Source organism: Salmo salar, unplaced genomic scaffold, assembly GCF_965601325.2.
Source record: "Salmo salar unplaced genomic scaffold, fSalSal1 ptg000293l, whole genome shotgun sequence".
NCBI classification, from domain to species: domain Eukaryota; kingdom Metazoa; phylum Chordata; class Actinopteri; order Salmoniformes; family Salmonidae; genus Salmo; species Salmo salar.
In genome coordinates, this window is record NW_027675346.1 from 2260001 (window position 1) to 2277500 (window position 17500).

At 43.7% G+C, this 17500-nt stretch overlaps 49 non-coding genes and 1 pseudogene across 49 annotated transcripts; all 50 read left to right on the forward strand.

Moving 5' to 3' along the window:
* Window positions 1–67: 67 nt before the first annotated feature.
* LOC145873548 (5S ribosomal RNA) lies at window positions 68–186 on the forward strand. The gene has a single exon (XR_014389183.1). It is a non-coding gene; the product is annotated as a 5S ribosomal RNA (ribosomal RNA).
* Window positions 187–325: 139 nt separating this feature from the next.
* Window positions 326–444, forward strand: LOC145874969 (5S ribosomal RNA). The gene has a single exon (XR_014390603.1). It is a non-coding gene; the product is annotated as a 5S ribosomal RNA (ribosomal RNA).
* A 409-nt stretch (window positions 445–853) lies between these two features.
* LOC145873549 (5S ribosomal RNA) lies at window positions 854–972 on the forward strand. Its single transcript, XR_014389184.1, has one exon. It is a non-coding gene; the product is annotated as a 5S ribosomal RNA (ribosomal RNA).
* A 139-nt stretch (window positions 973–1111) lies between these two features.
* On the forward strand, window positions 1112–1230 carry LOC145873550 (5S ribosomal RNA). The gene has a single exon (XR_014389185.1). It is a non-coding gene; the product is annotated as a 5S ribosomal RNA (ribosomal RNA).
* A 139-nt stretch (window positions 1231–1369) lies between these two features.
* Window positions 1370–1488, forward strand: LOC145873551 (5S ribosomal RNA). The gene has a single exon (XR_014389186.1). It is a non-coding gene; the product is annotated as a 5S ribosomal RNA (ribosomal RNA).
* Window positions 1489–1627: 139 nt separating this feature from the next.
* On the forward strand, window positions 1628–1746 carry LOC145873552 (5S ribosomal RNA). Its single transcript, XR_014389187.1, has one exon. It is a non-coding gene; the product is annotated as a 5S ribosomal RNA (ribosomal RNA).
* A 409-nt stretch (window positions 1747–2155) lies between these two features.
* LOC145873553 (5S ribosomal RNA) lies at window positions 2156–2274 on the forward strand. Its single transcript, XR_014389188.1, has one exon. It is a non-coding gene; the product is annotated as a 5S ribosomal RNA (ribosomal RNA).
* A 139-nt stretch (window positions 2275–2413) lies between these two features.
* On the forward strand, window positions 2414–2532 carry LOC145873554 (5S ribosomal RNA). Its single transcript, XR_014389189.1, has one exon. It is a non-coding gene; the product is annotated as a 5S ribosomal RNA (ribosomal RNA).
* Window positions 2533–2671: 139 nt separating this feature from the next.
* LOC145873555 (5S ribosomal RNA) lies at window positions 2672–2790 on the forward strand. Its single transcript, XR_014389190.1, has one exon. It is a non-coding gene; the product is annotated as a 5S ribosomal RNA (ribosomal RNA).
* A 139-nt stretch (window positions 2791–2929) lies between these two features.
* LOC145873556 (5S ribosomal RNA) lies at window positions 2930–3048 on the forward strand. The gene has a single exon (XR_014389191.1). It is a non-coding gene; the product is annotated as a 5S ribosomal RNA (ribosomal RNA).
* A 409-nt stretch (window positions 3049–3457) lies between these two features.
* On the forward strand, window positions 3458–3576 carry LOC145873558 (5S ribosomal RNA). Its single transcript, XR_014389193.1, has one exon. It is a non-coding gene; the product is annotated as a 5S ribosomal RNA (ribosomal RNA).
* Window positions 3577–3985: 409 nt separating this feature from the next.
* On the forward strand, window positions 3986–4104 carry LOC145873559 (5S ribosomal RNA). Its single transcript, XR_014389194.1, has one exon. It is a non-coding gene; the product is annotated as a 5S ribosomal RNA (ribosomal RNA).
* Window positions 4105–4243: 139 nt separating this feature from the next.
* LOC145873560 (5S ribosomal RNA) lies at window positions 4244–4362 on the forward strand. The gene has a single exon (XR_014389195.1). It is a non-coding gene; the product is annotated as a 5S ribosomal RNA (ribosomal RNA).
* A 139-nt stretch (window positions 4363–4501) lies between these two features.
* On the forward strand, window positions 4502–4620 carry LOC145873561 (5S ribosomal RNA). The gene has a single exon (XR_014389196.1). It is a non-coding gene; the product is annotated as a 5S ribosomal RNA (ribosomal RNA).
* A 139-nt stretch (window positions 4621–4759) lies between these two features.
* Window positions 4760–4878, forward strand: LOC145873562 (5S ribosomal RNA). The gene has a single exon (XR_014389197.1). It is a non-coding gene; the product is annotated as a 5S ribosomal RNA (ribosomal RNA).
* A 409-nt stretch (window positions 4879–5287) lies between these two features.
* Window positions 5288–5406, forward strand: LOC145873563 (5S ribosomal RNA). Its single transcript, XR_014389198.1, has one exon. It is a non-coding gene; the product is annotated as a 5S ribosomal RNA (ribosomal RNA).
* A 139-nt stretch (window positions 5407–5545) lies between these two features.
* LOC145873564 (5S ribosomal RNA) lies at window positions 5546–5664 on the forward strand. Its single transcript, XR_014389199.1, has one exon. It is a non-coding gene; the product is annotated as a 5S ribosomal RNA (ribosomal RNA).
* A 139-nt stretch (window positions 5665–5803) lies between these two features.
* Window positions 5804–5922, forward strand: LOC145867832 (5S ribosomal RNA). The gene has a single exon (XR_014383825.1). It is a non-coding gene; the product is annotated as a 5S ribosomal RNA (ribosomal RNA).
* Window positions 5923–6331: 409 nt separating this feature from the next.
* Window positions 6332–6450, forward strand: LOC145873565 (5S ribosomal RNA). The gene has a single exon (XR_014389200.1). It is a non-coding gene; the product is annotated as a 5S ribosomal RNA (ribosomal RNA).
* Window positions 6451–6589: 139 nt separating this feature from the next.
* Window positions 6590–6708, forward strand: LOC145873566 (5S ribosomal RNA). Its single transcript, XR_014389201.1, has one exon. It is a non-coding gene; the product is annotated as a 5S ribosomal RNA (ribosomal RNA).
* A 139-nt stretch (window positions 6709–6847) lies between these two features.
* Window positions 6848–6966, forward strand: LOC145873567 (5S ribosomal RNA). Its single transcript, XR_014389202.1, has one exon. It is a non-coding gene; the product is annotated as a 5S ribosomal RNA (ribosomal RNA).
* Window positions 6967–7105: 139 nt separating this feature from the next.
* Window positions 7106–7224, forward strand: LOC145873569 (5S ribosomal RNA). The gene has a single exon (XR_014389204.1). It is a non-coding gene; the product is annotated as a 5S ribosomal RNA (ribosomal RNA).
* Window positions 7225–7633: 409 nt separating this feature from the next.
* LOC145873570 (5S ribosomal RNA) lies at window positions 7634–7752 on the forward strand. The gene has a single exon (XR_014389205.1). It is a non-coding gene; the product is annotated as a 5S ribosomal RNA (ribosomal RNA).
* A 139-nt stretch (window positions 7753–7891) lies between these two features.
* LOC145872122 (5S ribosomal RNA) lies at window positions 7892–8010 on the forward strand. Its single transcript, XR_014387754.1, has one exon. It is a non-coding gene; the product is annotated as a 5S ribosomal RNA (ribosomal RNA).
* A 409-nt stretch (window positions 8011–8419) lies between these two features.
* Window positions 8420–8538, forward strand: LOC145873571 (5S ribosomal RNA). Its single transcript, XR_014389206.1, has one exon. It is a non-coding gene; the product is annotated as a 5S ribosomal RNA (ribosomal RNA).
* Window positions 8539–8677: 139 nt separating this feature from the next.
* Window positions 8678–8796, forward strand: LOC145873572 (5S ribosomal RNA). Its single transcript, XR_014389207.1, has one exon. It is a non-coding gene; the product is annotated as a 5S ribosomal RNA (ribosomal RNA).
* Window positions 8797–8935: 139 nt separating this feature from the next.
* Window positions 8936–9054, forward strand: LOC145873573 (5S ribosomal RNA). The gene has a single exon (XR_014389208.1). It is a non-coding gene; the product is annotated as a 5S ribosomal RNA (ribosomal RNA).
* A 139-nt stretch (window positions 9055–9193) lies between these two features.
* Window positions 9194–9312, forward strand: LOC145873574 (5S ribosomal RNA). The gene has a single exon (XR_014389209.1). It is a non-coding gene; the product is annotated as a 5S ribosomal RNA (ribosomal RNA).
* Window positions 9313–9721: 409 nt separating this feature from the next.
* LOC145873575 (5S ribosomal RNA) lies at window positions 9722–9840 on the forward strand. The gene has a single exon (XR_014389210.1). It is a non-coding gene; the product is annotated as a 5S ribosomal RNA (ribosomal RNA).
* A 139-nt stretch (window positions 9841–9979) lies between these two features.
* LOC145873576 (5S ribosomal RNA) lies at window positions 9980–10098 on the forward strand. Its single transcript, XR_014389211.1, has one exon. It is a non-coding gene; the product is annotated as a 5S ribosomal RNA (ribosomal RNA).
* Window positions 10099–10237: 139 nt separating this feature from the next.
* LOC145873577 (5S ribosomal RNA) lies at window positions 10238–10356 on the forward strand. Its single transcript, XR_014389212.1, has one exon. It is a non-coding gene; the product is annotated as a 5S ribosomal RNA (ribosomal RNA).
* Window positions 10357–10765: 409 nt separating this feature from the next.
* On the forward strand, window positions 10766–10884 carry LOC145873578 (5S ribosomal RNA). The gene has a single exon (XR_014389213.1). It is a non-coding gene; the product is annotated as a 5S ribosomal RNA (ribosomal RNA).
* A 139-nt stretch (window positions 10885–11023) lies between these two features.
* Window positions 11024–11142, forward strand: LOC145873580 (5S ribosomal RNA). The gene has a single exon (XR_014389215.1). It is a non-coding gene; the product is annotated as a 5S ribosomal RNA (ribosomal RNA).
* A 139-nt stretch (window positions 11143–11281) lies between these two features.
* On the forward strand, window positions 11282–11400 carry LOC145873581 (5S ribosomal RNA). Its single transcript, XR_014389216.1, has one exon. It is a non-coding gene; the product is annotated as a 5S ribosomal RNA (ribosomal RNA).
* Window positions 11401–11539: 139 nt separating this feature from the next.
* On the forward strand, window positions 11540–11658 carry LOC145873582 (5S ribosomal RNA). The gene has a single exon (XR_014389217.1). It is a non-coding gene; the product is annotated as a 5S ribosomal RNA (ribosomal RNA).
* A 409-nt stretch (window positions 11659–12067) lies between these two features.
* Window positions 12068–12186, forward strand: LOC145873583 (5S ribosomal RNA). The gene has a single exon (XR_014389218.1). It is a non-coding gene; the product is annotated as a 5S ribosomal RNA (ribosomal RNA).
* A 139-nt stretch (window positions 12187–12325) lies between these two features.
* Window positions 12326–12444, forward strand: LOC145872133 (5S ribosomal RNA). The gene has a single exon (XR_014387765.1). It is a non-coding gene; the product is annotated as a 5S ribosomal RNA (ribosomal RNA).
* A 409-nt stretch (window positions 12445–12853) lies between these two features.
* LOC145873584 (5S ribosomal RNA) lies at window positions 12854–12972 on the forward strand. Its single transcript, XR_014389219.1, has one exon. It is a non-coding gene; the product is annotated as a 5S ribosomal RNA (ribosomal RNA).
* Window positions 12973–13111: 139 nt separating this feature from the next.
* Window positions 13112–13230, forward strand: LOC145874970 (5S ribosomal RNA). The gene has a single exon (XR_014390604.1). It is a non-coding gene; the product is annotated as a 5S ribosomal RNA (ribosomal RNA).
* A 139-nt stretch (window positions 13231–13369) lies between these two features.
* Window positions 13370–13488, forward strand: LOC145868072 (5S ribosomal RNA). Its single transcript, XR_014384066.1, has one exon. It is a non-coding gene; the product is annotated as a 5S ribosomal RNA (ribosomal RNA).
* A 139-nt stretch (window positions 13489–13627) lies between these two features.
* LOC145869519 (5S ribosomal RNA) lies at window positions 13628–13746 on the forward strand. Its single transcript, XR_014385515.1, has one exon. It is a non-coding gene; the product is annotated as a 5S ribosomal RNA (ribosomal RNA).
* A 409-nt stretch (window positions 13747–14155) lies between these two features.
* On the forward strand, window positions 14156–14274 carry LOC145873585 (5S ribosomal RNA). Its single transcript, XR_014389220.1, has one exon. It is a non-coding gene; the product is annotated as a 5S ribosomal RNA (ribosomal RNA).
* Window positions 14275–14413: 139 nt separating this feature from the next.
* LOC145874971 (5S ribosomal RNA) lies at window positions 14414–14532 on the forward strand. Its single transcript, XR_014390605.1, has one exon. It is a non-coding gene; the product is annotated as a 5S ribosomal RNA (ribosomal RNA).
* Window positions 14533–14941: 409 nt separating this feature from the next.
* On the forward strand, window positions 14942–15060 carry LOC145873586 (5S ribosomal RNA). The gene has a single exon (XR_014389221.1). It is a non-coding gene; the product is annotated as a 5S ribosomal RNA (ribosomal RNA).
* A 139-nt stretch (window positions 15061–15199) lies between these two features.
* On the forward strand, window positions 15200–15318 carry LOC145874972 (5S ribosomal RNA). The gene has a single exon (XR_014390606.1). It is a non-coding gene; the product is annotated as a 5S ribosomal RNA (ribosomal RNA).
* Window positions 15319–15727: 409 nt separating this feature from the next.
* LOC145869520 (5S ribosomal RNA) lies at window positions 15728–15846 on the forward strand. Its single transcript, XR_014385516.1, has one exon. It is a non-coding gene; the product is annotated as a 5S ribosomal RNA (ribosomal RNA).
* Window positions 15847–16255: 409 nt separating this feature from the next.
* Window positions 16256–16374, forward strand: LOC145873587 (5S ribosomal RNA). Its single transcript, XR_014389222.1, has one exon. It is a non-coding gene; the product is annotated as a 5S ribosomal RNA (ribosomal RNA).
* Window positions 16375–16513: 139 nt separating this feature from the next.
* Window positions 16514–16632, forward strand: LOC145868203 (5S ribosomal RNA). Its single transcript, XR_014384197.1, has one exon. It is a non-coding gene; the product is annotated as a 5S ribosomal RNA (ribosomal RNA).
* A 139-nt stretch (window positions 16633–16771) lies between these two features.
* Window positions 16772–16890, forward strand: LOC145870698 (uncharacterized; annotated as a pseudogene).
* Window positions 16891–17299: 409 nt separating this feature from the next.
* On the forward strand, window positions 17300–17418 carry LOC145873588 (5S ribosomal RNA). The gene has a single exon (XR_014389223.1). It is a non-coding gene; the product is annotated as a 5S ribosomal RNA (ribosomal RNA).
* Window positions 17419–17500: the final 82 nt, after the last annotated feature.

Below are 17500 nucleotides of genomic sequence, written 5' to 3' on the forward strand. Positions count from 1 at the left end.
TGAAAATGCAATGTCTGTTTATCACACTCACTTTGACTATATATGTTGTAGCAAGAGATTGTTTCTCGCTTACGGCCATACCAGCCTGGGTACGCCCGATCTCGTCTGATCTCGGAAGCTAAGCAGGGTCGGGCCTGGTTAGTACTTGGATGGGAGACCGCCTGGGAATACCAGGTGCTGTAAGCATTTTGTCCACGAGGGTGTGCCCCTGCACTATTTCATCAGCAACACTGCCTTGTATTAAGCATTTAATGATGAATTGACTAAATGTCTGTTTTATCAGATTCACTTTGACTATATATGTTGTAGCAAGAGATTGTTTCTCGCTTACGGCCATACCAGCCTGGGTACCCCCGATCTCGTCTGATCTCGGAAGCTAAGCAGGGTCGGGCCTGGTTAGTACTTGGATGGGAGACCGCCTGGGAATACCAGGTGCTGTAAGCATTTTGTCCACGAGGGTGTGCCCCTGCACTATTTCATCAGCAACACTGCCTTGTAGTAAGAATTTAATGATGAATTGACTAAATGCAGCTTCCTGCCTTTTTAATAGGATCAAATTTCCTTGTGTTTTCAATTAGCATCTGCCTTGTATTTATAAGACAAACAAGAATATTGTTGCTGAATGCAGCTTGTGTGTGCTTTGTGCTCCTTTGCCCTGTTCAAATGATGAAAGGAAATAAAGTTTGTATTTTATCCAACTACCTGTGCTAAAAAGTGATGGGAACAGTGTTTGTAATTTCTTCTACTTTTTCAGTGACACAAAGTTCAAGCTGCTTATCTAATTGGTGAAAATGCAATCTCTGTTTATCACACTCACTTTGACTATATATGTTGTAGCAAGAGATTGTTTCTCGCTTACGGCCATACCAGCCTGGGTACGCCCGATCTCGTCTGATCTCGGAAGCTAAGCAGGGTCGGGCCTGGTTAGTACTTGGATGGGAGACCGCCTGGGAATACCAGGTGCTGTAAGCATTTTGTCCACGAGGGTGTGCTCTTGCACTATTTCATCAGCAACACTGCCTTGTATTAAGCATTTAATGATGAATTGACTAAATGTCTGTTTTATCAGACTCACTTTGACTATATATGTTGTAGCAAGAGATTGTATCTCGCTTACGGCCATACCAGCCTGGGTACGCCCGATCTCGTCTGATCTCGGAAGCTAAGCAGGGTCGGGCCTGGTTAGTACTTGGATGGGAGACCGCCTGGGAATACCAGGTGCTGTAAGCATTTTGTCCACGAGGGTGTGCTCTTGCACTATTTCATCAGCAACACTGCCTTGTATTAAGCATTTAATGATGAATTGACTAAATGTCTGTTTTATCAGACTCACTTTGACTATATATGTTGTAGCAAGAGATTGTATCTCGCTTACGGCCATACCAGCCTGGGTACGCCCGATCTCGTCTGATCTCGGAAGCTAAGCAGGGTCGGGCCTGGTTAGTACTTGGATGGGAGACCGCCTGGGAATACCAGGTGCTGTAAGCATTTTGTCCACGAGGGTGTGCTCTTGCACTATTTCATCAGCAACACTGCCTTGTATTAAGCATTTAATGATGAATTGACTAAATGTCTGTTTTATCAGATTCACTTTGACTATATATGTTGTAGCAAGAGATTGTTTCTAGCTTACGGCCATACCAGCCTGGGTACGCCCGATCTCGTCTGATCTCGGAAGCTAAGCAGGGTCGGGCCTGGTTAGTACTTGGATGGGAGACCGCCTGGGAATACCAGGTGCTGTAAGCATTTTGTCCACGAGGGTGTGCCCCTGCACTATTTCATCAGCAACACTGCCTTGTAGTAAGCATTTAATGATGAATTGACTAAATGCAGCTTCCTGCCTTTTTAATAGGATCAAATTTCCTTGTGTTTTCAATTAGCATCTGCCTTGTATTTATAAGACAAACAAGAATATTGTTGCTGAATGCAGCTTGTGTGTGCTTTGTGCTCCTTTGCCCTGTTCAAATGATGAAAGGAAATAAAGTTTGTATTTTATCCAACTACCTGTGCTAAAAAGTGATGGGAACAGTGTTTGTAATTTCTTCTACTTTTTCAGTGACACAAAGTTCAAGCTGCTTATCTAATTGGTGAAAATGCAATGTCTGTTTATCACACTCACTTTGACTATATATGTTGTAGCAAGAGATTGTTTCTCGCTTACGGCCATACCAGCCTGGGTACGCCCGATCTCGTCTGATCTCGGAAGCTAAGCAGGGTCGGGCCTGGTTAGTACTTGGATGGGAGACCGCCTGGGAATACCAGGTGCTGTAAGCATTTTGTCCACGAGGGTGTGCTCTTGCACTATTTCATCAGCAACACTGCCTTGTATTAAGCATTTAATGATGAATTGACTAAATGTCTGTTTTATCAGACTCACTTTGACTATATATGTTGTAGCAAGAGATTGTATCTCGCTTACGGCCATACCAGCCTGGGTACGCCCGATCTCGTCTGATCTCGGAAGCTAAGCAGGGTCGGGCCTGGTTAGTACTTGGATGGGAGACCGCCTGGGAATACCAGGTGCTGTAAGCATTTTGTCCACGAGGGTGTGCTCTTGCACTATTTCATCAGCAACACTGCCTTGTATTAAGCATTTAATGATGAATTGACTAAATGTCTGTTTTATCAGACTCACTTTGACTATATATGTTGTAGCAAGAGATTGTATCTCGCTTACGGCCATACCAGCCTGGGTACGCCCGATCTCGTCTGATCTCGGAAGCTAAGCAGGGTCGGGCCTGGTTAGTACTTGGATGGGAGACCGCCTGGGAATACCAGGTGCTGTAAGCATTTTGTCCACGAGGGTGTGCTCTTGCACTATTTCATCAGCAACACTGCCTTGTATTAAGCATTTAATGATGAATTGACTAAATGTCTGTTTTATCAGATTCACTTTGACTATATATGTTGTAGCAAGAGATTGTTTCTAGCTTACGGCCATACCAGCCTGGGTACGCCCGATCTCGTCTGATCTCGGAAGCTAAGCAGGGTCGGGCCTGGTTAGTACTTGGATGGGAGACCGCCTGGGAATACCAGGTGCTGTAAGCATTTTGTCCACGAGGGTGTGCCCCTGCACTATTTCATCAGCAACACTGCCTTGTAGTAAGCATTTAATGATGAATTGACTAAATGCAGCTTCCTGCCTTTTTAATAGGATCAAATTTCCTTGTGTTTTCAATTAGCATCTGCCTTGTATTTATAAGACAAACAAGAATATTGTTGCTGAATGCAGCTTGTGTGTGCTTTGTGCTCCTTTGCCCTGTTCAAATGATGAAAGGAAATAAAGTTTGTATTTTATCCAACTACCTGTGCTAAAAAGTGATGGGAACAGTGTTTGTAATTTCTTCTACTTTTTCAGTGACACAAAGTTCAAGCTGCTTATCTAATTGGTGAAAATGCAATGTCTGTTTATCACACTCACTTTGACTATATATGTTGTAGCAAGAGATTGTTTCTCGCTTACGGCCATACCAGCCTGGGTACGCCCGATCTCGTCTGATCTCGGAAGCTAAGCAGGGTCGGGCCTGGTTAGTACTTGGATGGGAGACCGCCTGGGAATACCAGGTGCTGTAAGCATTTTGTCCACGAGGGTGTGCCCCTGCACTATTTCATCAGCAACACTGCCTTGTAGTAAGAATTTAATGATGAATTGACTAAATGCAGCTTCCTGCCTTTTTAATAGGATCAAATTTCCTTGTGTTTTCAATTAGCATCTGCCTTGTATTTATAAGACAAACAAGAATATTGTTGCTGAATGCAGCTTGTGTGTGCTTTGTGCTCCTTTGCCCTGTTCAAATGATGAAAGGAAATAAAGTTTGTATTTTATCCAACTACCTGTGCTAAAAAGTGATGGGAACAGTGTTTGTAATTTCTTCTACTTTTTCAGTGACACAAAGTTCAAGCTGCTTATCTAATTGGTGAAAATGCAATCTCTGTTTATCACACTCACTTTGACTATATATGTTGTAGCAAGAGATTGTTTCTCGCTTACGGCCATACCAGCCTGGGTACGCCCGATCTCGTCTGATCTCGGAAGCTAAGCAGGGTCGGGCCTGGTTAGTACTTGGATGGGAGACCGCCTGGGAATACCAGGTGCTGTAAGCATTTTGTCCACGAGGGTGTGCTCTTGCACTATTTCATCAGCAACACTGCCTTGTATTAAGCATTTAATGATGAATTGACTAAATGTCTGTTTTATCAGACTCACTTTGACTATATATGTTGTAGCAAGAGATTGTATCTCGCTTACGGCCATACCAGCCTGGGTACGCCCGATCTCGTCTGATCTCGGAAGCTAAGCAGGGTCGGGCCTGGTTAGTACTTGGATGGGAGACCGCCTGGGAATACCAGGTGCTGTAAGCATTTTGTCCACGAGGGTGTGCTCTTGCACTATTTCATCAGCAACACTGCCTTGTATTAAGCATTTAATGATGAATTGACTAAATGTCTGTTTTATCAGACTCACTTTGACTATATATGTTGTAGCAAGAGATTGTATCTCGCTTACGGCCATACCAGCCTGGGTACGCCCGATCTCGTCTGATCTCGGAAGCTAAGCAGGGTCGGGCCTGGTTAGTACTTGGATGGGAGACCGCCTGGGAATACCAGGTGCTGTAAGCATTTTGTCCACGAGGGTGTGCTCTTGCACTATTTCATCAGCAACACTGCCTTGTATTAAGCATTTAATGATGAATTGACTAAATGTCTGTTTTATCAGATTCACTTTGACTATATATGTTGTAGCAAGAGATTGTTTCTAGCTTACGGCCATACCAGCCTGGGTACGCCCGATCTCGTCTGATCTCGGAAGCTAAGCAGGGTCGGGCCTGGTTAGTACTTGGATGGGAGACCGCCTGGGAATACCAGGTGCTGTAAGCATTTTGTCCACGAGGGTGTGCCCCTGCACTATTTCATCAGCAACACTGCCTTGTAGTAAGCATTTAATGATGAATTGACTAAATGCAGCTTCCTGCCTTTTTAATAGGATCAAATTTCCTTGTGTTTTCAATTAGCATCTGCCTTGTATTTATAAGACAAACAAGAATATTGTTGCTGAATGCAGCTTGTGTGTGCTTTGTGCTCCTTTGCCCTGTTCAAATGATGAAAGGAAATAAAGTTTGTATTTTATCCAACTACCTGTGCTAAAAAGTGATGGGAACAGTGTTTGTAATTTCTTCTACTTTTTCAGTGACACAAAGTTCAAGCTGCTTATCTAATTGGTGAAAATGCAATCTCTGTTTATCACACTCACTTTGACTATATATGTTGTAGCAAGAGATTGTTTCTCGCTTACGGCCATACCAGCCTGGGTACGCCCGATCTCGTCTGATCTCGGAAGCTAAGCAGGGTCGGGCCTGGTTAGTACTTGGATGGGAGACCGCCTGGGAATACCAGGTGCTGTAAGCATTTTGTCCACGAGGGTGTGCTCTTGCACTATTTCATCAGCAACACTGCCTTGTATTAAGCATTTAATGATGAATTGACTAAATGTCTGTTTTATCAGACTCACTTTGACTATATATGTTGTAGCAAGAGATTGTATCTCGCTTACGGCCATACCAGCCTGGGTACGCCCGATCTCGTCTGATCTCGGAAGCTAAGCAGGGTCGGGCCTGGTTAGTACTTGGATGGGAGACCGCCTGGGAATACCAGGTGCTGTAAGCATTTTGTCCACGAGGGTGTGCTCTTGCACTATTTCATCAGCAACACTGCCTTGTATTAAGCATTTAATGATGAATTGACTAAATGTCTGTTTTATCAGATTCACTTTGACTATATATGTTGTAGCAAGAGATTGTTTCTAGCTTACGGCCATACCAGCCTGGGTACGCCCGATCTCGTCTGATCTTGGAAGCTAAGCAGGGTCGGGCCTGGTTAGTACTTGGATGGGAGACCGCCTGGGAATACCAGGTGCTGTAAGCATTTTGTCCACGAGGGTGTGCCCCTGCACTATTTCATCAGCAACACTGCCTTGTAGTAAGCATTTAATGATGAATTGACTAAATGCAGCTTCCTGCCTTTTTAATAGGATCAAATTTCCTTGTGTTTTCAATTAGCATCTGCCTTGTATTTATAAGACAAACAAGAATATTGTTGCTGAATGCAGCTTGTGTGTGCTTTGTGCTCCTTTGCCCTGTTCAAATGATGAAAGGAAATAAAGTTTGTATTTTATCCAACTACCTGTGCTAAAAAGTGATGGGAACAGTGTTTGTAATTTCTTCTACTTTTTCAGTGACACAAAGTTCAAGCTGCTTATCTAATTGGTGAAAATGCAATGTCTGTTTATCACACTCACTTTGACTATATATGTTGTAGCAAGAGATTGTTTCTCGCTTACGGCCATACCAGCCTGGGTACGCCCGATCTCGTCTGATCTCGGAAGCTAAGCAGGGTCGGGCCTGGTTAGTACTTGGATGGGAGACCGCCTGGGAATACCAGGTGCTGTAAGCATTTTGTCCACGAGGGTGTGCTCTTGCACTATTTCATCAGCAACACTGCCTTGTATTAAGCATTTAATGATGAATTGACTAAATGTCTGTTTTATCAGACTCACTTTGACTATATATGTTGTAGCAAGAGATTGTATCTCGCTTACGGCCATACCAGCCTGGGTACGCCCGATCTCGTCTGATCTCGGAAGCTAAGCAGGGTCGGGCCTGGTTAGTACTTGGATGGGAGACCGCCTGGGAATACCAGGTGCTGTAAGCATTTTGTCCACGAGGGTGTGCTCTTGCACTATTTCATCAGCAACACTGCCTTGTATTAAGCATTTAATGATGAATTGACTAAATGTCTGTTTTATCAGACTCACTTTGACTATATATGTTGTAGCAAGAGATTGTATCTCGCTTACGGCCATACCAGCCTGGGTACGCCCGATCTCGTCTGATCTCGGAAGCTAAGCAGGGTCGGGCCTGGTTAGTACTTGGATGGGAGACCGCCTGGGAATACCAGGTGCTGTAAGCATTTTGTCCACGAGGGTGTGCTCTTGCACTATTTCATCAGCAACACTGCCTTGTATTAAGCATTTAATGATGAATTGACTAAATGTCTGTTTTATCAGATTCACTTTGACTATATATGTTGTAGCAAGAGATTGTTTCTAGCTTACGGCCATACCAGCCTGGGTACGCCCGATCTCGTCTGATCTCGGAAGCTAAGCAGGGTCGGGCCTGGTTAGTACTTGGATGGGAGACCGCCTGGGAATACCAGGTGCTGTAAGCATTTTGTCCACGAGGGTGTGCCCCTGCACTATTTCATCAGCAACACTGCCTTGTAGTAAGCATTTAATGATGAATTGACTAAATGCAGCTTCCTGCCTTTTTAATAGGATCAAATTTCCTTGTGTTTTCAATTAGCATCTGCCTTGTATTTATAAGACAAACAAGAATATTGTTGCTGAATGCAGCTTGTGTGTGCTTTGTGCTCCTTTGCCCTGTTCAAATGATGAAAGGAAATAAAGTTTGTATTTTATCCAACTACCTGTGCTAAAAAGTGATGGGAACAGTGTTTGTAATTTCTTCTACTTTTTCAGTGACACAAAGTTCAAGCTGCTTATCTAATTGGTGAAAATGCAATGTCTGTTTATCACACTCACTTTGACTATATATGTTGTAGCAAGAGATTGTTTCTCGCTTACGGCCATACCAGCCTGGGTACGCCCGATCTCGTCTGATCTCGGAAGCTAAGCAGGGTCGGGCCTGGTTAGTACTTGGATGGGAGACCGCCTGGGAATACCAGGTGCTGTAAGCATTTTGTCCACGAGGGTGTGCTCTTGCACTATTTCATCAGCAACACTGCCTTGTATTAAGCATTTAATGATGAATTGACTAAATGTCTGTTTTATCAGATTCACTTTGACTATATATGTTGTAGCAAGAGATTGTTTCTCGCTTACGGCCATACCAGCCTGGGTACGCCCGATCTCGTCTGATCTCGGAAGCTAAGCAGGGTCGGGCCTGGTTAGTACTTGGATGGGTGACCGCCTGGGAATACCAGGTGCTGTAAGCATTTTGTCCACGAGGGTGTGCCCCTGCACTATTTCATCAGCAACACTGCCTTGTAGTAAGCATTTAATGATGAATTGACTAAATGCAGCTTCCTGCCTTTTTAATAGGATCAAATTTCCTTGTGTTTTCAATTAGCATCTGCCTTGTATTTATAAGACAAACAAGAATATTGTTGCTGAATGCAGCTTGTGTGTGCTTTGTGCTCCTTTGCCCTGTTCAAATGATGAAAGGAAATAAAGTTTGTATTTTATCCAACTACCTGTGCTAAAAAGTGATGGGAACAGTGTTTGTAATTTCTTCTACTTTTTCAGTGACACAAAGTTCAAGCTGCTTATCTAATTGGTGAAAATGCAATGTCTGTTTATCACACTCACTTTGACTATATATGTTGTAGCAAGAGATTGTTTCTCGCTTACGGCCATACCAGCCTGGGTACGCCCGATCTCGTCTGATCTCGGAAGCTAAGCAGGGTCGGGCCTGGTTAGTACTTGGATGGGAGACCGCCTGGGAATACCAGGTGCTGTAAGCATTTTGTCCACGAGGGTGTGCTCTTGCACTATTTCATCAGCAACACTGCCTTGTATTAAGCATTTAATGATGAATTGACTAAATGTCTGTTTTATCAGACTCACTTTGACTATATATGTTGTAGCAAGAGATTGTATCTCGCTTACGGCCATACCAGCCTGGGTACGCCCGATCTCGTCTGATCTCGGAAGCTAAGCAGGGTCGGGCCTGGTTAGTACTTGGATGGGAGACCGCCTGGGAATACCAGGTGCTGTAAGCATTTTGTCCACGAGGGTGTGCTCTTGCACTATTTCATCAGCAACACTGCCTTGTATTAAGCATTTAATGATGAATTGACTAAATGTCTGTTTTATCAGACTCACTTTGACTATATATGTTGTAGCAAGAGATTGTATCTCGCTTACGGCCATACCAGCCTGGGTACGCCCGATCTCGTCTGATCTCGGAAGCTAAGCAGGGTCGGGCCTGGTTAGTACTTGGATGGGAGACCGCCTGGGAATACCAGGTGCTGTAAGCATTTTGTCCACGAGGGTGTGCTCTTGCACTATTTCATCAGCAACACTGCCTTGTATTAAGCATTTAATGATGAATTGACTAAATGTCTGTTTTATCAGATTCACTTTGACTATATATGTTGTAGCAAGAGATTGTTTCTAGCTTACGGCCATACCAGCCTGGGTACGCCCGATCTCGTCTGATCTCGGAAGCTAAGCAGGGTCGGGCCTGGTTAGTACTTGGATGGGAGACCGCCTGGGAATACCAGGTGCTGTAAGCATTTTGTCCACGAGGGTGTGCCCCTGCACTATTTCATCAGCAACACTGCCTTGTAGTAAGCATTTAATGATGAATTGACTAAATGCAGCTTCCTGCCTTTTTAATAGGATCAAATTTCCTTGTGTTTTCAATTAGCATCTGCCTTGTATTTATAAGACAAACAAGAATATTGTTGCTGAATGCAGCTTGTGTGTGCTTTGTGCTCCTTTGCCCTGTTCAAATGATGAAAGGAAATAAAGTTTGTATTTTATCCAACTACCTGTGCTAAAAAGTGATGGGAACAGTGTTTGTAATTTCTTCTACTTTTTCAGTGACACAAAGTTCAAGCTGCTTATCTAATTGGTGAAAATGCAATCTCTGTTTATCACACTCACTTTGACTATATATGTTGTAGCAAGAGATTGTTTCTCGCTTACGGCCATACCAGCCTGGGTACGCCCGATCTCGTCTGATCTCGGAAGCTAAGCAGGGTCGGGCCTGGTTAGTACTTGGATGGGAGACCGCCTGGGAATACCAGGTGCTGTAAGCATTTTGTCCACGAGGGTGTGCTCTTGCACTATTTCATCAGCAACACTGCCTTGTATTAAGCATTTAATGATGAATTGACTAAATGTCTGTTTTATCAGACTCACTTTGACTATATATGTTGTAGCAAGAGATTGTATCTCGCTTACGGCCATACCAGCCTGGGTACGCCCGATCTCGTCTGATCTCGGAAGCTAAGCAGGGTCGGGCCTGGTTAGTACTTGGATGGGAGACCGCCTGGGAATACCAGGTGCTGTAAGCATTTTGTCCACGAGGGTGTGCTCTTGCACTATTTCATCAGCAACACTGCCTTGTATTAAGCATTTAATGATGAATTGACTAAATGTCTGTTTTATCAGATTCACTTTGACTATATATGTTGTAGCAAGAGATTGTTTCTAGCTTACGGCCATACCAGCCTGGGTACGCCCGATCTCGTCTGATCTCGGAAGCTAAGCAGGGTCGGGCCTGGTTAGTACTTGGATGGGAGACCGCCTGGGAATACCAGGTGCTGTAAGCATTTTGTCCACGAGGGTGTGCCCCTGCACTATTTCATCAGCAACACTGCCTTGTAGTAAGCATTTAATGATGAATTGACTAAATGCAGCTTCCTGCCTTTTTAATAGGATCAAATTTCCTTGTGTTTTCAATTAGCATCTGCCTTGTATTTATAAGACAAACAAGAATATTGTTGCTGAATGCAGCTTGTGTGTGCTTTGTGCTCCTTTGCCCTGTTCAAATGATGAAAGGAAATAAAGTTTGTATTTTATCCAACTACCTGTGCTAAAAAGTGATGGGAACAGTGTTTGTAATTTCTTCTACTTTTTCAGTGACACAAAGTTCAAGCTGCTTATCTAATTGGTGAAAATGCAATGTCTGTTTATCACACTCACTTTGACTATATATGTTGTAGCAAGAGATTGTTTCTCGCTTACGGCCATACCAGCCTGGGTACGCCCGATCTCGTCTGATCTCGGAAGCTAAGCAGGGTCGGGCCTGGTTAGTACTTGGATGGGAGACCGCCTGGGAATACCAGGTGCTGTAAGCATTTTGTCCACGAGGGTGTGCTCTTGCACTATTTCATCAGCAACACTGCCTTGTATTAAGCATTTAATGATGAATTGACTAAATGTCTGTTTTATCAGACTCACTTTGACTATATATGTTGTAGCAAGAGATTGTATCTCGCTTACGGCCATACCAGCCTGGGTACGCCCGATCTCGTCTGATCTCGGAAGCTAAGCAGGGTCGGGCCTGGTTAGTACTTGGATGGGAGACCGCCTGGGAATACCAGGTGCTGTAAGCATTTTGTCCACGAGGGTGTGCTCTTGCACTATTTCATCAGCAACACTGCCTTGTATTAAGCATTTAATGATGAATTGACTAAATGTCTGTTTTATCAGACTCACTTTGACTATATATGTTGTAGCAAGAGATTGTATCTCGCTTACGGCCATACCAGCCTGGGTACGCCCGATCTCGTCTGATCTCGGAAGCTAAGCAGGGTCGGGCCTGGTTAGTACTTGGATGGGAGACCGCCTGGGAATACCAGGTGCTGTAAGCATTTTGTCCACGAGGGTGTGCTCTTGCACTATTTCATCAGCAACACTGCCTTGTATTAAGCATTTAATGATGAATTGACTAAATGTCTGTTTTATCAGATTCACTTTGACTATATATGTTGTAGCAAGAGATTGTTTCTAGCTTACGGCCATACCAGCCTGGGTACGCCCGATCTCGTCTGATCTCGGAAGCTAAGCAGGGTCGGGCCTGGTTAGTACTTGGATGGGAGACCGCCTGGGAATACCAGGTGCTGTAAGCATTTTGTCCACGAGGGTGTGCCCCTGCACTATTTCATCAGCAACACTGCCTTGTAGTAAGCATTTAATGATGAATTGACTAAATGCAGCTTCCTGCCTTTTTAATAGGATCAAATTTCCTTGTGTTTTCAATTAGCATCTGCCTTGTATTTATAAGACAAACAAGAATATTGTTGCTGAATGCAGCTTGTGTGTGCTTTGTGCTCCTTTGCCCTGTTCAAATGATGAAAGGAAATAAAGTTTGTATTTTATCCAACTACCTGTGCTAAAAAGTGATGGGAACAGTGTTTGTAATTTCTTCTACTTTTTCAGTGACACAAAGTTCAAGCTGCTTATCTAATTGGTGAAAATGCAATGTCTGTTTATCACACTCACTTTGACTATATATGTTGTAGCAAGAGATTGTTTCTCGCTTACGGCCATACCAGCCTGGGTACGCCCGATCTCGTCTGATCTCGGAAGCTAAGCAGGGTCGGGCCTGGTTAGTACTTGGATGGGAGACCGCCTGGGAATACCAGGTGCTGTAAGCATTTTGTCCACGAGGGTGTGCTCTTGCACTATTTCATCAGCAACACTGCCTTGTATTAAGCATTTAATGATGAATTGACTAAATGTCTGTTTTATCAGATTCACTTTGACTATATATGTTGTAGCAAGAGATTGTTTCTCGCTTACGGCCATACCAGCCTGGGTACGCCCGATCTCGTCTGATCTCGGAAGCTAAGCAGGGTCGGGCCTGGTTAGTACTTGGATGGGTGACCGCCTGGGAATACCAGGTGCTGTAAGCATTTTGTCCACGAGGGTGTGCCCCTGCACTATTTCATCAGCAACACTGCCTTGTAGTAAGCATTTAATGATGAATTGACTAAATGCAGCTTCCTGCCTTTTTAATAGGATCAAATTTCCTTGTGTTTTCAATTAGCATCTGCCTTGTATTTATAAGACAAACAAGAATATTGTTGCTGAATGCAGCTTGTGTGTGCTTTGTGCTCCTTTGCCCTGTTCAAATGATGAAAGGAAATAAAGTTTGTATTTTATCCAACTACCTGTGCTAAAAAGTGATGGGAACAGTGTTTGTAATTTCTTCTACTTTTTCAGTGACACAAAGTTCAAGCTGCTTATCTAATTGGTGAAAATGCAATGTCTGTTTATCACACTCACTTTGACTATATATGTTGTAGCAAGAGATTGTTTCTCGCTTACGGCCATACCAGCCTGGGTACGCCCGATCTCGTCTGATCTCGGAAGCTAAGCAGGGTCGGGCCTGGTTAGTACTTGGATGGGAGACCGCCTGGGAATACCAGGTGCTGTAAGCATTTTGTCCACGAGGGTGTGCCCCTGCACTATTTCATCAGCAACACTGCCTTGTATTAAGCATTTAATGATGAATTGACTAAATGTCTGTTTTATCAGATTCACTTTGACTATATATGTTGTAGCAAGAGATTGTTTCTCGCTTACGGCCATACCAGCCTGGGTACCCCCGATCTCGTCTGATCTCGGAAGCTAAGCAGGGTCGGGCCTGGTTAGTACTTGGATGGGAGACCGCCTGGGAATACCAGGTGCTGTAAGCATTTTGTCCACGAGGGTGTGCTCTTGCACTATTTCATCAGCAACACTGCCTTGTATTAAGCATTTAATGATGAATTGACTAAATGTCTGTTTTATCAGATTCACTTTGACTATATATGTTGTAGCAAGAGATTGTTTCTAGCTTACGGCCATACCAGCCGGGGTACGCCCGATCTCGTCTGATCTCGGAAGCTAAGCAGGGTCGGGCCTGGTTAGTACTTGGATGGGAGACCGCCTGGGAATACCAGGTGCTGTAAGCATTTTGTCCACGAGGGTGTGCCCCTGCACTATTTCATCAGCAACACTGCCTTGTAGTAAGCATTTAATGATGAATTGACTAAATGTCTGTTTTATCAGACTCACTTTGACTATATATGTTGTAGCAAGAGATTGTTTCTCGCTTACGGCCATATCAGCCTGGGTACGCCCGATCTCGTCTGATCTCGGAAGCTAAGCAGGGTCGGGCCTGGTTAGTACTTGGATGGGAGACCGCCTGGAAATACCAGGTGCTGTAAGCATTTTGTCCACGAGGGTGTGCTCTTGCACTATTTCATCAGCAACACTGCGTTGTAGTAAGCATTTAATGATGAATTGACTAAATGCAGCTTCCTGCCTTTTTAATAGGATCAAATTTCCTTGTGTTTTCAATTAGCATCTGCCTTGTATTTATGAGACAAACAAGAATATTGTTGCTGAATGCAGCTTGTGTGTGCTTTGTGCTCCTTGGCCCTGTTCAAATGATGAAAGGAAATAAAGTTTGTATTTTATCCAACTACCTGTGCTAAAAAGTGATGGGAACAGTGTTTGTAATTTCTTCTACTTTTTCAGTGACACAAAGTTCAAGCTGCTTATCTAATTGTTGAAAATGCAATGTCTGTTTATCACACTCACTTTGACTATATATGTTGTAGCAAGAGATTGTTTCTCGCTTACGGCCATACCAGCCTGGGTACGCCCGATCTCGTCTGATCTCGGAAGCTAAGCAGGGTCGGGCCTGGTTAGTACTTGGATGGGAGACCGCCTGGGAATACCAGGTGCTGTAAGCATTTTGTCCACGAGGGTGTGCTCTTGCACTATTTCATCAGCAACACTGCCTTGTATTAAGCATTTAATGATGAATTGACTAAATGTCTGTTTTATCAGATTCACTTTGACTATATATGTTGTAGCAAGAGATTGTTTCTCGCTTACGGCCATACCAGCCTGGGTACCCCCGATCTCGTCTGATCTCGGAAGCTAAGCAGGGTCGGGCCTGGTTAGTACTTGGATGGGAGACCGCCTGGGAATACCAGGTGCTGTAAGCATTTTGTCCACGAGGGTGTGCCCCTGCACTATTTCATCAGCAACACTGCCTTGTAGTAAGAATTTAATGATGAATTGACTAAATGCAGCTTCCTGCCTTTTTAATAGGATCAAATTTCCTTGTGTTTTCAATTAGCATCTGCCTTGTATTTATGAGACAAACAAGAATATTGTTGCTGAATGCAGCTTGTGTGTGCTTTGTGCTCCTTGGCCCTGTTCAAATGATGAAAGGAAATAAAGTTTGTATTTTATCCAACTACCTGTGCTAAAAAGTGATGGGAACAGTGTTTGTAATTTCTTCTACTTTTTCAGTGACACAAAGTTCAAGCTGCTTATCTAATTGTTGAAAATGCAATGTCTGTTTATCACACTCACTTTGACTATATATGTTGTAGCAAGAGATTGTTTCTCGCTTACGGCCATACCAGCCTGGGTACGCCCGATCTCGTCTGATCTCGGAAGCTAAGCAGGGTCGGGCCTGGTTAGTACTTGGATGGGAGACCGCCTGGGAATACCAGGTGCTGTAAGCATTTTGTCCACGAGGGTGTGCTCTTGCACTATTTCATCAGCAACACTGCCTTGTATTAAGCATTTAATGATGAATTGACTAAATGTCTGTTTTATCAGATTCACTTTGACTATATATGTTGTAGCAAGAGATTGTTTCTCGCTTACGGCCATACCAGCCTGGGTACCCCCGATCTCGTCTGATCTCGGAAGCTAAGCAGGGTCGGGCCTGGTTAGTACTTGGATGGGAGACCGCCTGGGAATACCAGGTGCTGTAAGCATTTTGTCCACGAGGGTGTGCCCCTGCACTATTTCATCAGCAACACTGCCTTGTAGTAAGAATTTAATGATGAATTGACTAAATGCAGCTTCCTGCCTTTTTAATAGGATCAAATTTCCTTGTGTTTTCAATTAGCATCTGCCTTGTATTTATAAGACAAACAAGAATATTGTTGCTGAATGCAGCTTGTGTGTGCTTTGTGCTCCTTTGCCCTGTTCAAATGATGAAAGGAAATAAAGTTTGTATTTTATCCAACTACCTGTGCTAAAAAGTGATGGGAACAGTGTTTGTAATTTCTTCTACTTTTTCAGTGACACAAAGTTCAAGCTGCTTATCTAATTGGTGAAAATGCAATCTCTGTTTATCACACTCACTTTGACTATATATGTTGTAGCAAGAGATTTTTTCTCGCTTACGGCCATATCAGCCTGGGTACGCCCGATCTCGTCTGATCTCGGAAGCTAAGCAGGGTCGGGCCTGGTTAGTACTTGGATGGGAGACCGCCTGGAAATACCAGGTGCTGTAAGCATTTTGTCCACGAGGGTGTGCTCTTGCACTATTTCATCAGCAACACTGCGTTGTAGTAAGCATTTAATGATGAATTGACTAAATGCAGCTTCCTGCCTTTTTAATAGGATCAAATTTCCTTGTGTTTTCAATTAGCATCTGCCTTGTATTTATGAGACAAACAAGAATATTGTTGCTGAATGCAGCTTGTGTGTGCTTTGTGCTCCTTGGCCCTGTTCAAATGATGAAAGGAAATAAAGTTTGTATTTTATCCAACTACCTGTGCTAAAAAGTGATGGGAACAGTGTTTGTAATTTCTTCTACTTTTTCAGTGACACAAAGTTCAAGCTGCTTATCTAATTGTTGAAAATGCAATGTCTGTTTATCACACTCACTTTGACTATATATGTTGTAGCAAGAGATTGTTTCTCGCTTACGGCCATACCAGCCTGGGTACGCCCGATCTCGTCTGATCTCGGAAGCTAAGCAGGGTCGGGCCTGGTTAGTACTTGGATGGGAGACCGCCTGGGAATACCAGGTGCTGTAAGCATTTTGTCCACGAGGGTGTGCTCTTGCACTATTTCATCAGCAACACTGCCTTGTAGTAAGCATTTAATGATGAATTGACTAAATGTCTGTTTTATCAGACTCACTTTGACTATATATGTTGTAGCAAGAGATTGTTTCTCGCTTACGGCCATACCAGCCTGGGTACGCCCGATCTCGTCTGATCTCGGAAGCTAAGCAGGGTCGGGCCTGGTTAGTACTTGGATGGGAGACCGCCTGGAAATACCAGGTGCTGTAAGCATTTTGTCCACGAGGGTGTGCTCTTGCACTATTTCATCAGCAACACTGCCTTGTAGTAAGCATTTAATGATGAATTGACTAAATGTCTGTTTTATCAGACTCACTTTGACTATATATGTTGTAGCAAGAGATTGTTTCTCGCTTACGGCCATATCAGCCTGGGTACGCCCGATCTCGTCTGATCTCGGAAGCTAAGCAGGGTCCGGCCTGGTTAGTACTTGGATGGGAGACCGCCTGGAAATACCAGGTGCTGTAAGCATTTTGTCCACGAGGGTGTGGTCTTGCACTATTTCATCAGCAACACTGCGTTGTAGTAAGCATTTAATGATGAATTGACTAAATGCAGCTTCCTGCCTTTTTAATAGGATCAAATTTCCTTGTGTTTTCAATTAGCATCTGCCTTGTATTTATGAGACAAACAAGAATATTGTTGCTGAATGCAGCTTGTGTGTGCTTTGTGCTCCTTGGCCCTGTTCAAATGATGAAAGGAAATAAAGTTTGTATTTTATCCAACTACCTGTGCTAAAAAGTGATGGGAACAGTGTTTGTAATTTCTTCTACTTTTTCAGTGACACAAAGTTCAAGCTGCTTATCTAATTGTTGAAAATGCAATGTCTGTTTATCACACTCACTTTGACTATATATGTTGTAGCAAGAGATTGTTTCTCGCTTACGGCCATACCAGCCTGGGTACGCCCGATCTCGTCTGATCTCGGAAGCTAAGCAGGGTCGGGCCTGGTTAGTACTTGGATGGGAGACCGCCTGGGAATACCAGGTGCTGTAAGCATTTTGTCCACGAGGGTGTGCTCTTGCACTATTTCATCAGCAACACTGCCTTGTATTAAGCATTTAATGATGAATTGACTAAA